This window comes from Manis javanica, chromosome 15 (genome assembly GCF_040802235.1).
Source record: "Manis javanica isolate MJ-LG chromosome 15, MJ_LKY, whole genome shotgun sequence".
NCBI lineage: Eukaryota > Metazoa > Chordata > Mammalia > Pholidota > Manidae > Manis > Manis javanica.
The window spans coordinates 62,171,507-62,187,715 of NC_133170.1; positions in this window are offsets into that span (position 1 = coordinate 62,171,507).

A 16,209-nucleotide genomic window follows, 5' to 3' on the forward strand; every position below is an offset into this window, starting at 1 on the left:
GGAACAGGAATAATTGGATGACAGCTCCACCCCCTCCTCCCTGCTAAGGGGGTCACAGCTGCATTTGTGTGTGAGGGTCAGTCCACATCTGTGGTTGTGCATGCTCAGGATGAGTGGACAAAGTGTGTGTAAACAGATCTGTGTTTATGGGGGGCCATGAACAGTAGGTAAGAGGGTTTACCTTCATTCATTCAGCCAAAATTCACTAAGACCAACTAGATGCCTAGTACTTCCCTGCCTTCTCAAGAAAATAACAGAACACTCCTCTCACTCTTTACATTCCCTAGGGGAAAGATGAACAATAAACAAAAAAACAAAAAAGGGTAACTTTAGATAATGCAGTATGCTGGGATGGAAGTACAGCTTGATGATGCCTTTGATTCCTCTGCCCAAGAGGTCAGAGGCGGCCTGTCTGTGCAGCTGACATCTGAGCTGAAAATCGGGTAAGAGGAGCCAGCTGTGCAAAGAGCCTGGGAAGGCTGGCTCCAGGTAGAAAGTGCACTGAGTCCAAAAGCTCTGAAGTGGGACAGAGCTGGTGAGTTCCTGGAACAAAAGGGAAGTGTGGGGGTATGGGAGGTGGCACATGAGCCCCTGAGGCTGTGTGTGAGTGTGATCACAGGGCCTCTGTGTGCTCAGCTCTGAGTTTGGGTACTGAGTTAAATCAACTCAGGAGGACTCTGTAGGCTGTGTTAGAAGAATGTTGCTTTTTTCTGGAAATCCTGGAGGCAGGTAGAGCTGTAAAGAAGCTGTCTTTAGCTCTGGGGGCTGGTTGAAGCATCAAAACACTGATGTTTTTCACAGTGGCAATGTGCCCAGCTGAAGAATTCCATTTCCAGCCCCCTGTGCAGATATAGGCGGTCAATGAGTGACAAGCAGAAGTTGTTAGGACAGGCTCCTTGGAAGGCATTCTATTTTAAAAGTCAGATTTACTGAGGCATAATTTATATACAGTATTCAGTAGCATTCCACCAATTTTCAGGAATTTTGTGAGCAGTTGTTAAACTGCTGGCATCTTGAAATCTGCTATGGGGGGAGTATTCACACCACAGAAATAGTAAACATCAGGATTTCCAGCTCCCTCCATCCCCTAAAAAGGCTGACTTAAAAGTACGTAGTTGATACATTGTTAGTGAACAGTTCTGAGTGTGTTCAAATGCATAGAGCTTGTGTATCCATCACAATCAAAATACAAAATGATTTCATCAAACCCCAAATTCCCATGTTCCTTTGAAGTCAACCCTTTCCCCTACCCTAATCCCTACCAACCACTGATCTATTTCCTGTCCCTCTGGCATTGTCATTCCAGAATGTCATTTTATAAATGGAGTCATACAGCTTCTTTCATTTAGCAAAATGAACCTGAGATTTACCCATGTTGTTGGATGTATCAGTAGCTCATTCTTACTTAATAATGCTGAGTAGTATTTTTCACTGTATGGATACATTATGGTTTATTTATCCAGTCACCTATGGAATCTGCCTTTGCCCCCTTCCCTGACTTCCTGCCTACAAGTGGACAAGATGACTGGAGCTGTAGCAGCCATGCTGTAACCATGAGACAGACTTAGAAGCCATGATATGAATGGTAGTGCAAAATGATAGGACTCTAGGTCTCTCTCTCTCTCTCTCTCTCTCTCTCTTTCTCTCAGAATTTTTCCAGAAGGAGAAGGAGGTTTTGTTGGAGGGATGTATGTATACTTTAAAAGGGACAGAAGACCTTTACATGAGACAGACTGATGAGTGAGAATACAAAGGACCCTCCAAGCTAAGTGGCCTTCCTTGTCATTCCTTCTAAATTGGAATTCTCCCAGAGTTTAGAGGATATATTAGTTTTCAATGCTGGATGACAAATCGCCAGAGATTTAGCAGCCTACAACAACTAAATTTATTATTTTGCAGTTTCTGTGGGTCAGGAGTGCAGGCCCAGGCTCACTGGGGCCTCTGCTGAGGTTGTCACCAGGCTGCAATCAAGGTATCAGTTGGGTGGCCATCTCATCTGAGGCTCAGGTTCCTCTTGCAAGTTCCTTCTAGTTGTTGGCAAAATTTGGTAGGCCTGAGATCTCCACATGCTTACTGGTGGTCAGCCGGGACTGGCTCTTTGGGCTTAGAGAGGCCCCTGCTCATAGCATGCTGCTTTAATTCTTCAAAGCCAGCAGGGGAGTCTCTCTCCTGTTTGCTACTACAAATATATAATGTAACCATGGGAGTGATTATACCTTCACATTTTTGGCATATAATGTAACCTAATCAAGGGAGTGCCTGTCCCATCATGTTTACACTCCGGGGGCGGGAATTACACAAGTTGTACACACCAGAGGAGGGCGGCCCTTGCTGCCATTTTAGCATCTTGCCTACCACAGAGGACAAAGCTTTCGGTGAAAGCCTGGCCCGGTACAAATGTAAACCTAAAGGAGCCCAGCCCAGGAGGGCCTGGTTTCCCAGGGTGGCTGTCTACAGTCTGCCTGGGAGTCCTTCACTGCCAATTTCAGCACAAATTGTTGGCTCCTCAACCTGCATGAAACAGACACTCTTGAGTGACCCCAGAGAGATGAAGGGAAGCAGAGCAAGCCAGGGGACCAGACTCCTGTGCGGAGCCTCAGCAGCAGCCTGGGAGGCAGCCAGCAGGACCACTTCATGGAACCAGAGGACAAAGGGGCAGAGAGGGGGATGTTAGGAGTTAGGATTAGATTCGGTTGTACATAACAGAAAATCCATTTACTGAGGAAAGGCAGGGATCCACAGGGAATCTGTATACAGAAAACAAGCCCAGCTGCCCACAGAAGGTTACTGCATTTTACAGATTAAAAAATGGCATTCAGAGATGTTGAGTGACTTGCCCAGGGTTACACAACTAGTAAGGGACAGAGCTGGGATTTGAACTCATTTGATTTGACTTTTGTCATCTGCAGCAAGTTAAGTTCTTGTATGTCATGTGAACCTTGGCACCCGCTCTGAGTCAGACCTTGGGCCAAGCTGGAACCTTGAGAAGCCTCTACCTTTTCAGCAGATGGGCCAAAGTCCCCACCTTCCTCTGACAGAAACCCCTGACAAATAAAGATGGCTGGCACCCAAGCCAGCAAAGAAAACACAGCCTGGGTCAGGAACCATGAAACCACAAACAGAAGAAGCCACATTTCTTCCTCACATGCCACCAACAGACCAGGGAGGATTTGCCCAAAAGTTTAATCTCCTCTGAAATCTGAGTCAGCAGATGAAGATTCTATTTTATGACCCAATTAAGCAAAACCACTGAGAAAAAAACCCAAGAGTCCACCGAAGCTTGAGCACACCCACCATCCAGGATGGGGGGTTGCTGACAATAACCAAGGAATGGCTCTAGGCTGGCCTGTCACTCAAGGATGATCCCAGCCTTGGAGTGGTCACGAGGCCCTGGCCATCAGCCCCATTTTATAGGTGAGGAACCAGAAAGCCAGACAGGGTGCATCGCCTGCCTGAGGTCACACAGCTCATGAGACAGGAAATTGGGAATATAGCCCAAACCTCCCAATGACCCCCACAAAGCTCTTTCCTCCGACCTGGGAGCTCAGGGGGTGCTCCCTCCTCCGCTGTAGAAAACAGCTGTTTTCAGGGTTCATCCCCCCTTTTAATGAGAGTATACCCCTGGATTTCCTCCACATGCCAAGACTCTCAGTCCAGGATGTTTGGGTGGGGCCCCACCCCCTCAAGGGGCAGAGCCTGTGACCAGCCTGGTCAATCAGAGCACTGCTGGCCAGGTGAGCAGCTCGGAGATGGGCATGTGAGCTAAGCTGGTCCAATCAGAGTAACTGCCAGGAGTTGTGCAAGAATAATAAGAGAAAAAACATTGCATCCTTTCTACTAAGCTTGAACCAAGGGAGATGTGAGTTAAAACAACATAAATTTATTACTTACAGTTCTGGAGCTCAAGAGTCTGAAATTGGCCTTTCTGGGCTAAAATCCAGATGTTGGGAAGGCTGTTTTCCTCCTGGTGGTGCTAGGGGTGAGTCCACATCTTGCCTTTCCCGGCCCCTCTAGAGACTGCCCTCAGTCCGTGGCTGCAGCCCCTCCAGCAAGGGCATTTTTCCCAGCTCCACTTAAATAGTCTCTGGTTCTGATGCTTCTGCAGCCCTTTTACTGATAAGACCCTCATGATTATGTTACCTTTATGATAATCCAGGATAATCTTCCCACTTTAAATTAAGATCCCTAACTGAATCACATCTGCAAAGACCCTTTTGCCATGTAAGGTCCTAGATTCATAGGTTCCCTGGGATTAGGACCTGGGCATTTCTGGGGGGCCATTATTCAGCCTACCACAGAAATCAAAACCATGGAAATCAGGGTGCCAAGATGGAAAGTTAACCCTGGTAAGTGTTTTAGGCCCCTGAACAAGCTGAACCCAAAGCTATATACTTAACGTTTCATTTATATGATGACTATTACCTTCTTTGCTTAAGTTAAAGGTTTTTGTTTTGTATAAATACACTTGTAAACAGAGAGCCTGACAGATATAACTCTCAACCCATAACAATGTCACAATGAGTAATCATCAGCTGGCATGTCTCTCTTACGTGAGGCTGAAATTCTTTGAAACCAGGGACAATACCTTATTCATCAGACCTAGCATAGTGTTTGGTACAAACGTTTGTTAATTGAATAGCTATTTGCTAATTAAACGATCAAATAAACAGCCTTCCACATGCCCTCCCTCTGCGGCTATGACTGGAACAAGAGGGCAGAGAGAAGCCTCAGCAGAATTTCCAGGGGTGAACTGCAGGCCAGTCACTTCCTCTCTGCAGGTGGCAGCTTCCTCAGAGAGAGGCCCTGAGAGTGGCCCAGACAGAACCCTTGGAGAAGGCCTGACCTTCATGGGCAGCCAGGAGCCCGGCCATCCTGAGCCAGCACTTCCAAATTAATCCCAGGATGGCAGCTGCAGCCCTCTGCTGACAAACCTATCTGAGTCACTTCTGGTCAGGAAGTGCCTCGCTTTCAAACAAGGGTCATGGCAGGTCTCTCTGCACACCCAGAAAACACAGACTCCTCATTTTCCATGGCTGCAGGGCTAGGCAGCCACCTTGAGAGAAGGGTTTGTCATGGAACAAGGAGAAAAGCTGAGAGAAGAAAAGTCTCCCAGGAACATGTGTGTGTTTTGGTCCCCAGAGCTGAGCTATCATTTTAGTCAGCAAGGTCCCTGCAATTTTTGTTCCCACACGCATCTGGGAAATGAGGTTTGGGGGAGGTTTCCTTCCTTCTCTTCTGCACCCCACCCCACACATGCCTGCCTGTTCCTTTCCCGTCTCACATTAAAGGGCCTACCTTAATCCTCTGTGAACCCCAAAGGGTAGGGCTCAGCCTCTGCCACATGCATGCTGAGTCCCACAGTCGGCTCTTCCTCAATTGCTGCATTTAGGTGCAGCAATCATGCAAGTACATGCAGCAATCATGCAAGTCCCTGCCCATGCTGTTCTTTCCACCTAGAACACTCTTCCCCACATAGTCCATACCCTTGGCTGTCTCCCACTGATGCTCGAAGATCGAGTAGAAATGTTGCTTTTTGTTTATTTAATCAAGTGGGATTAATAGAAATTATTAACAATCTGTATACGGTGCTTAGGATATATAGGATCTGTTCAGTCTCTTATAGATACACACCACTGGCTTCATCCTCACCAAAAGCCTAAAAGGTGAGGTAAGTGGCCCAGCTAGTAAGTGGCAGACAGACAGGGCTGTCTAGAAGGCTGACTGCCTAACCCCTGTGTTGTACCAAGCTGGGGGTTTGCACTCCTCAGGGCACACTTCATGGACCCCTGGGTTTTAGCCAAGTCTACTGGGGGCCCCTCAGCCCCTGTCAGACCTGGCGCTCTGTGAGGACCAGGACTGCCTCATTCATCCCTGACGTGTAGTGCCATCACTGAATGGATGCATCAATATAAGGTAAATAAATATGCAACCAGGCCATGTGACCTTGGGCACCTTTCTGTGCCTCAGTTTCTCCTTTGTGAAATGGGATGATAATAGTATCTACCTTGATAAGAGTGTACCTGATCCCCTCCTCTTGAGGGAGCTCTGACAAGAAATCCAAATGAGAGATGAGGGGATCTCAAAACACATCTTCAAAGTGGTGATTGAGGTCACACTGTCCCAAAGAAGCCTGAAGGGGTAACATTATAAATATTTAACTAGCCCCAGGGCCTAGGCACCCATCCATAAGAATGAAACCAGCCATAAACATCCAGGACAGTATACCAATGTGGAACCAGGTAAGTACATCCTGGGGCACCTGCTGGTGGTGCAGCTCTGCTGGGCCAGGTGCTCCGGGCCTCTGACCAGTCCATGCCTGCATTTTGACAAGCCAGGAGAATCTTATGGGAGCAGGGAACAGGGCCCAGGGTCACTGGGACTATTTGCGGATGTGGGGGGGCGGCAGCCACACCTGGAGAAAACAGGAGAGGGGAGTACCCGTGGCTCTCCACCAGGTCAGGCTCCCCACATGCCAGGGAGACTGAGGCCTGTCCGGCCTGAAGAGCTGCCAGGCTTGCTTCTCCCCTGGTGCAGGCAGAGCATGAGTTGTGAGAGAGGTCCCATTAGAGGAGGCATGGGTGGCTGGGACTTAGAAGTTCAGACAACTAGAACTCCCCGAGTCTGGGGTTTGCCTGAGAGCTGGGCTTAGAGAGAATCTCCAAATCCATGTGTCTCTGATTCTGCCTGACAAGTATAAGGTTGTGGGGTGACCCCTGGCAGCTCCCTGATCCTAAAGGAGCCAAATCTGGGTTTCAACAAATTAGAGCCAGAGGTTCTCAAGCAGGTCAGGCAGTGTGGGCATCTTGTGGCACAGGAGAGACCTGCCTTTTGGGACAGGAATCACATCTACAAGCTGGCCCCAGCAGGCAGCCAGCTTCTAGTTACACACCTCTAGGGACAGGGGGCTTATTCCCTTAAAGATCATGATTCAGGCCCATGGATCACGTTTGCCTGTGCAGAGAGAATCCTGGCAGCCACCCACCCACCCACTCTGCTCAGACGGCTGAAATCCAGTGTCTCTGCACTTTGTCAAGTTCACTGTGTATTCCTGTTCAGCCCCACAGTCACTAAAATCCATCCCAAATTGCCAGGAATACCAGACCCTAGGCCTCCCAGGGTTTTCCTTCTCCATGGAGCTTATATTCTACAGTGAGGCGGCAGATAACCAACATAAAGAAATAAACCTATACTGACAAATTGTGAAGAGTACCATGTAGAAAAGTGTCAGACAAAGGGGAGTGGGGCTACTTGTCAACATGAGTTTTGATGCCAATATTAGAATTTCCAGGCTACTTCACTGGTTTGGGGAAAAGAGGGTTTGGTCCCAAAAAAGACAGAAAGAAAAAAAGGAAGGAAGGGAAGGAGAGAGGGAGGGAGGGAGGAGAAAAAATAAGAAAAGGAGAAAGAAAAGGGACAGTCCCATAACTACAGTCTAATTCAGGAGTCAGCAAACTACAGCTATGAACCAAATCCAGCCCATGGACTGCTTTGTGTAGCCTGTGAACTAAGAATGTTTTTTACATTTTTAAAGGGTTGTAAAAAATAAATAAATAAACAAAGGAATATGCAACAAAGACCTATGGCCCACAAAGCCTAGAAATTTACTATCTAGCCCTTTACAGAAAAAGCCTGCTGCCTCTGAATCTCACTAGTTTTAGCTTACCAACAATTTCCCTGGCCTGAGCCAGCTTGGAAATGCAGAATGAAGGGGCAGACTAAAGAGCAGAGAATTTTCCATCTCTGCCACGAGGACAAGCATTATCCATCAAAAACCTTTCAAAGCCAAGGCCTAGAAGGTTAAGTGATTTCTGCTCCGGCTCAGTGAGGCAAGGTCAGGGGCCACAGGAGAATGGATGTCCTCACCCACCAACGAGAAAGGAGTGGTCATGCAGCCTCTACCGTTATCCATTCTTTATCAGCTTTTTAGAAAGCAGGGTAATTAATTTTCCCTGTTACATGTGTGGGGCAGTGGGATTTCTGTTTTATGAAATAAGGGAGAGAAATGGCCTATTTATGAATCAGCGTTCTTGGTTCCAAGTGATAAAATCTTTTTTTTTAATTTTTTTTATTTTGATATCATTAATCTACAATTACAGAAAGAACATTATGTTTACTAGGTTCCCCCCTTCACCAAGTTCCCCCCACATACCCCTTCACAGTCACTGTCCATCTGCGTAGTAAGATGCTGTAAAATCACTACTTGTCTTCTCTGTGTTGTACAGCCCTCCCTGTGCCCCCCACGCATTCAAGTGATAAAATCTTAATGCTAAGTGACTGAAGTGACACAGAGAACATCCTGGTGCGTGTTACTGAGAAGTCCAGGAGTTGATAAGCTTCGGGCATAACTTGATCCAGGGACTCATAATAGCACCATCAGGACTCATTTTGTTCACTTCCTCAGGCCTGGTTTCACTCTCAGGGAGAACTCCCCTCAGGAGGAAACAAGATGGCACCAGGGACCCACAGCCCACCGACTTGCCAACTCCAGCAGAAAGAGGTTCTGTCTTTGATGGTTCAAGAATGGAATCTCACTGACCCCTGCCTGGATCACGGGACCCCTGCCCTGTCCACACACACACTACCAGTGACTGTGGTAAGGGAATTTGGGTGCTAACCAGAAGGCAACACGGAGGCTGAGTCATCAAAATCAACTACTGTCCCCTACAGAAACCAACGGATACTTCTCAGGCCCCTTTGCTAAGTTTCACTACCACCTGTTTTACAGTTGAATAAACTGAAATCCTGGAGATAAAGTCAGTTTCTCAAAGTAACAAATTCAGTTCATGATGGAGGGAGGATTCCAATCTTAATCTGAGCCTGCTTCATATTCCTGCTACTCACACTGACCATATGCATCTGGAGCTCCTGCCCTCCAGAGCCTAAAATCCCTGCACACAGTTGGTGTGCAATAAATGCCCATCACATTGAATTGCAGAGTGTGTGCCCCCTACTGGACCATAAAATGCATGAGCGCCAAGACCAAGTCTTTCTTGTTCACTGCAGGCACCCCTAACACCTAATACATAGTAGGTGCTAAACAGACACTGGACAAATGAATGCATACAACCCTAGCATCCCGTGTATAGCAGGTGGTCCACAAATATTTGATAAACACATGTATCCCTGTAGATGCTCCAAAAATACTTGCTAAATGAGTGGAAGTATCTCTAGTGCCTCAAACACAGTAGGTGCTCTAGAAATCATTAGTAAATGAACATATCCTTAATGACCACACATAGTAGGTACTTAACAAATAGCTGGTGAATAAATGAATGAATCTCAGTGGAAGCCAAGCTGCCTGGCTGCTCAAACATTTCTACCATTAGCAAGATTGATGGAAAGAGAGAGATGGCGGAGGTGAATGAATGAATGAATCAATCAATCAATCAATTAATGAATCAACAAATGAATAACAAAAACCTTTTATAGAGTCTGGAGTGCTCAGAGGAGGACCCATGGTTCTTGTGGAAGCTCCTAGACAGTGAAAGCATCAAGGTTTACTTGGAGAGCAACACCCACTTTTGGGAAGGGACACTGGGTCTTTGTGAGCCAGGAGAGGTGGGTGGTGGAGCTGGCAGGAGGAAGCCAGGGCAGTCAGGGCCCCCCAGTGGATTGTGCCAGGGACACTGTGCCCTGCCCGCCTGCCCTCAACCTTGCCTCATCCCACAACAGAGTATCCATTGTAAGTGGTAATTGGGTTCCGGCGCATCCCCTCCTCCGGCTGGGGGTGGAAGCAAAGGGAAACACAATCTGTTTTCTATTTGTCACAGCTGCCAAAATGCCACTCCCTCCTCTGTCCCCCTTGCCCCATGACCCAGCCCTGCTGAGGCACAGACGCTGTGACATTTCTTGTCCAGGCTCAGCATTGATGAGACCTGACCGCCCAGGCCAGCTAACCTGGGAGAAAGGACATGAGAAAAACCCTCAAACGGCCTCAAGGGCCCTGGCTTTGGTTTGTATCTCACGTAATTACAGCCCTAATTGGAGCCTCTCCACCCAAAGGAGGGGTTTGTACCCCAGCTCGTCCTCTTTGTAGCTGTGTGGCCTTCGGCCAAACTCTCTGTGCCTCGTTTTCCTCAAGTGAAAATAGGGATGACATTAATACTAGGAAAGGCCGTGGGTTGTGCTGAATGTTAATTCAGGCAGAGTGCTTGGCATCTCCTTTGAACTGGCATTTGACTTACTGCTTAGGGAATTGGTCCCTCCTGGTTTCAGTGTCATTTGCAGATCTGCAGACCACTTTGTGGAGTAGGAGAAAAAGGCAAATGCTCAGAGTGGTCTTCTGCACGAGCCCCAGGGCTGTCTCTGCCCACTTACACCCAGAGGACCTACTGGATGTCTGGCATGTGCCTATCTTGTGTAAAGAGAAAAAAGCAGGGAGGTGAAAGAGAAGGGACATAAAAAGAAGCAGGAGGTTTGGGCTCTGCCTCTGAGGGGTTGACAACCGAGTTGGAGTAGAAGACAAACAGGCTCTGGGGACATGTCTCTGGGCCCCCTGGGCAGGAGTGAGGAAAGGCAGCATAGAGGGCTTCATAGAGGAGGTGAGCTAGGTTTAAATCCTGCCTGTGATGGAGATGGCAGACAATGTTTTCACATCTCTGGACCTTATGACCGCCTCATCTTTTGGAGACTTTAAGGAAAACAACATCCCAAGTCAGCCAGGTCTTTGAGAGACAGGATTAGGGCCACTTCTGAAGAAACCAAGACACCGTGAACTTGGCTTTTGTTGGAGGAAATGCCAGCGAGGCCTTCACCTGGATGTTCAGAATGACCCTGCCCCAGCCCCTGAAGGTCCAGCAACAGAGAGACTGCACTGAGGTCTGGCTCCAATCTCAAACCACTGAACACCTCAGGCAAGTTGCTTAATCTGAGACTTACTTTCCCCATCTGTAAAATGGGACACGATGAATGCCAATATGACCAGGAGTGCTTAAGCTAACACAGACTTGGCACTCAGTGATTGTTCAATGAACTACAGCAACTGCTCCTAATTTCTAGAGTCGAGGAATGGCTGAAAAAGGAGGAGGTGACCCACAGGAAGCAGAGGCCTGACCATATTTGTGGGGACCATCAAGGCCCCCACCCTCTTCCGACAAATGAACTTGGACAAGGCAGTAATGGCCAGCATTAGTTCTGTCATGACTTCAAGTGCACAAAATTGGGTCAGTCATGATCTCATGACTCACTCCCACTGTTGGTGGGCGCCTGGCCTCTTTGTGCTTTATAGATTTCTCTATTTGCTCATTTCTTTTTCTATTTTGTAATTTATTATTCCATCATGTAATGGGCACTCCCAAATCTACTTCCCAGTTCAAGAACAAGAGGATGACTCATCCCTGTGCCCCACCACCTCTCCCCAGAAGCAAGCACTGTTCCTCGAGTTAATAAATGTTTCTTTTGTCCTTACCCTGGGCCAGGCATATGTCCCTGAGTGTGTGTTTACCATTCCCTTGCTTTTTCCCTTGATTACTAGTATATGTTGGTATGTGTGCCTAAAGAGTTCTCACACTTGACTGTGCTCAGAATCTCCCAGAAGGCTGTGAAAACAGACTCCAGGCCTACCCCTGAAGTGTGACTCTGCAGGTCTGGAGTAGGGCCTGAGAATTTGCATTTTTAACACACTCCTAGGGGACACTGCTACTGCTCTGAGGACCACTCTTTGAGGCCCATGGTCCTAAATAATGCAGTACTGAGTTATAATCGTTTCCAAAATTCATTTCAAGGGTGTCTGTTACTTGTGGTCTTCTGTGACTAGAGGGAAAACACTGCACCCCAGTGATTCTCAACCAGGAACAATCTTGCCTCTAGGGGACATTGGGCAACATCTGGAGATATTCTGAGTTGTCACAACGGGTTGGGGGGTGATGTGCTACTGGCATCCAGTGGGTAGGCTCCAGGATGCTGCTACACATCCTACAGCACCCAGGACAGCCCCCTGCAGCAGAGAACTACAAGAACTATCCTGCTCCAAATATCAGCAGTCCCAGGAGAAATGAAAACGTACAGCCACACCAAATTCTGTAGAAAAACGTTCATAGCAGCACTGTTCACAATAGCCAGAAAATGGGGACAACCCAAATGTCCACCAACGGATGAGTATATAACAAAACACGGCCCATCCATCCAATGGAATATGATGCAGCCACACAAAGGAATGAAGTCCTGACACAAACTACAACACCCTGAAAATGTTGTGCTCAAAGAAGCCAAACACAAAAGACCACATATATGATTTCATACATAGGAAATGTTCAAAAAGGGCAAATCCATGGAGACAGAAAGCAGACTAGCAGCTGCTAGGAACTGAGGAGAGAATAGAGCACACCTGCTAACTGGTATGAGGTTTCCTTTCAGGGTGATGAAAATGTTCTAAGCGTGATTGCCCCACCCTGTGAATAGACTAAAATCCATTGAATTATATGATTTAAGTGGGTGGATTATATCATATGTGAATCACATCTCAATAAAGCTGCTATTAAAAAATAATGAGAAACAGTGTCAACAGCATCACAGTTGAGCAGCTCCGCTAGATACTGTTATTAAGATCCATTGTGTTTTGGCCTGGAGCTGCTGTTTATCAGTTTTCACTGCTATGTGATATTCCATGGTGTGAACACACCACACTTTCTTTGTCCGTTCCTACCAGTGAGTATTTGAGTGGGTTCCAGGTTTGCTATCATGGACAGGGCTGCTGTGCACATTCTTGTTCACAGGGCCAGGGCACATGACCAAGAATTCCAGTTTGGCATGCACCTGTGAGAAAAGTCACTAGGTCACAAGGAGAGGAAAGTTCACCTTTACAAGACAATGTCAGCATTATATTGAGCACTCACTACTCACGCCAGGCACTGGGTACATATCAACCTGTTTTCTCACTGAATTGTTCCTGCAATAGTGTTATTGGGTCTATTTAGGATGAGGAGGCTCAGGTGAACAACCTGGCCTGACCCAGAAGTGGCAGACCACAGTCAAGCTCTAACCACATAGCCTACAGCAAACCCTCCTTTCAGCCTAAGAGATGCTTGCTGAAGCGGGCCTCCATAGGCAGCAGCAAGGGAGGGGCCTCACACAGGAGCAGCTTTGAATAATTCACCAGCCGGCTTCCAGCCCAGGCTGAGGTGGGCAGATGACAGTGGATGACAACTTGTTTAGAAAGAGCCCACTGCTCCTGAGACAAACACATAAGCACCTCCAAGGGGCGTCTCAGGGAGTGGCTTGCTGAGCTTTCTATGACAGCTGGCAAACCTATACCACATATCACAGCCATCTCCTCAGGTACCCAGAATTCTCCACCACCCCAGTGGTGCTTATACACCAAGCAGGACAGGATGGCACAGCAGCGATGCATGTAGGGTCTGCAAACAACAGGTCTTGTTCCAAATCCCACTTTTATCATGAACCAGGAAGCTGTGACTTGACATCTCTGATCCTTGTTATAAAACAAGGACATCAATGCAGTGGGTATATATATCCCAGGCTGCAAATCCGAGTCTGTAAGATATAACCAATTTGTATTTCTCTCCAATCAGCACAGAAACAATTCCAATCCCTCATCCTCCCAAGACAGTAGAATATTCTGTCTCAGTCTCGGAATGGGGCTCCTCCATGCTGGGTTGGATTACAGAACAAATGTCCAAGAGGACCCCTGGCCACTAGTTCCCACTGAGGACTCCTGAAATACTTGGGATCCAGGACCATGTGACCCCTTTTAGTATGAAATTATTCAGCATCCAAATTGTGTCTGTAGTGGGGATTTGTATGCCCTGGGACCACCACTTGGGGTGCCCCCTTCTGGTGTATGATACAGCTTCTAGATACTGTCACCTCTCTGGGGCACCACCATGGAATGAGGTCACCAGGCTTCCCTACCTCTTGCCAACTCCAGCATTTGAAAATCTCTGTCCCTCTCTTGCTTCCCCTCCAGAACCAATAGCAACTTCTCAGTGAGTTTGGGGATGTCCCTGTGCCCCAGTAAGAAAGCTTTAGCTAGGACATGGCTGTTGGCCAGAGACACCGCTCTCATGACCCCTGCTCCCACTGCAATGTGAAGGGAAAAGGTCTATGCTTTCCTATCACCTGTTCAACAGGACATTGCTTGCTCACCACTTTCCCTCTCACCCCATCTCTGAGAGCCAGATGTGGATATGGTATTGACTCAACTTCACCCATATGTGAAGGTCCATATCCGAGGGTGTTGGAGCAATGAGGCAGAAGGCCCAGGCTCCCCAAATGACTGCAGAGCCGACTTCCTGGCCTTCCCTGGAGACTCACCTCCCTCAACACACTTCCATTAGAGACAAACAAACTACTCTTTTTTAAAACAAAGTATTATAGGGTTTCTTTGTTATAGCAGCTGAGCCTATGCTCTGAATAATACACAGATTTTCACAAAAGGCATATATATGATGGTTAATTTTATGTATCAACTTATCTGGACCATAGAATACTCAGTTATTTTGCTCAACATTATTCTGCATGTGTCCATGAAGGTGTTTTGGGATGAGATTAACATTTGAGTCAGCAGACTAAAGCAGATTGCCCTCCCCTACATGGTTGGACCTCATCCAGTCAGTTGAAGGCCTGAATAGAACCAAAAGGTGAGTAAGGAGAAGTCATTCTCTATACCTGACTGTCGTGAAACTGGGCTATCAGTCTTCTCTGCCTTTGGGTTCAGACTTAGCCTGGAACTTACACCGTCAGCTCTCTTAAGTCTCCAGCTTGGAGATGGCAGATTGTGGGACTTCTTAGCCTCCATAACCAAGTAAGCCAGTGCCTTACAATGTCTTTTTATAGTTATATAGGTAGGTAAGTAGATAAATATGATATTAAATGATAAAGAATATATGGATATCTTATTGGTTTATGTCTCCAGAGAACCCAGATTAATATAAACCAGATAGATGGACTATCTTCCAGGAACTCTTAATTGCTGCTTGGCAATAACAAAAATCAAGAAAATACAAATTGTTGTCGTGGAATCAGAGGAGGGAAAGATACATGGTAAATAAACACTAGTATCTTAGTAAGGAATCCTGCCTAACATTAGCAACATGTAAGTCCGGGGAGAGGAAATCCCAGGGCAAAATACCTCTAAAAACCACAATCAGTCAAAGGGAGAAAAAAAGTTTAAAACCCATTTATTGCTTACAAACTGCAGTCCAGCACTGTCTCTCTCCCCTGCTCCCCAAGATGCAAGCAAGCCCTTCCTCTTAACCTCTCAGGTTCAGACATGCCCTTGGTTGCCCAGGTAATTACCCATTGACATGGAAATGAACTTCTCTCCACTCCTGAGGATATGCAAATGCACCAAAGCCAGGGAGATATTCTGGAAATATTACAATTTTACCCACAGGCCACCCCTCCGGATATCTTGCCTTATAATTTACTTGTTCCCCTTCTTCCACAATGGTCCCTGGGTGAGAAAACTGGAGCATTGTGACCAGACTAATGACATAACAAGAGCAACAACAATAAAATTATGACAATCCTCAAGTCAGAGGATTCAGCTAGGTTCAAAGTCTTATGCAGATGAAGTCCACAGCTCACCCATCCCATAGGCGGGCAGTAGCTGAGGGTTCAGAGCAATCATCAGGCGGCAGCTGCAGCCAAGGGGGCACATTCAGGCCACAAAGACTGTAGGAGAAAATGACCTTAAGGGTGATAAGATACATGTTTTAATGACACCAGCACAGGCAAATCTTGTCCACCAGGTAGGATGCATACAAGAGAGTGGTCTTGTGATAAAACAGTGGCAGGAATGGGATCTCGTCCTGGTCTAGCATACCAGACTTTCACCCCACTCCCTGCGGGTCAATATATAGGGCTACGGGAGGTACATGCACTGGCCATAAAGATAAAACAACACTTCCCCGCGAGATGCTCTTACCTCCTGGATGTTTTGGGTACACTACCGTGACCTTTGGGGGCCATTCAGCTGTTATTCTAGGAATACACACGAGGCCAGCTTCCAGGCCTTTCCCCCAAAGTGCCAGAAGGGCCAGCCATTGCTGGACCATGCATCCAAATGTCCAGGGCCAGGTCCATTAAACAGTGTCTCCAGGGCTTAATGCAGTAGGGGCTGGCAGCAGGATGTTGCTCTGCTGGCCATATCCTGGCTTCAATAGGTCTTCTTTGGTTGAACATACAATTGTATGGGAGAGGCAGCAAGGTGTGTGAGCATATCCACAGGGCTCAAAGCTCCTTTACGTG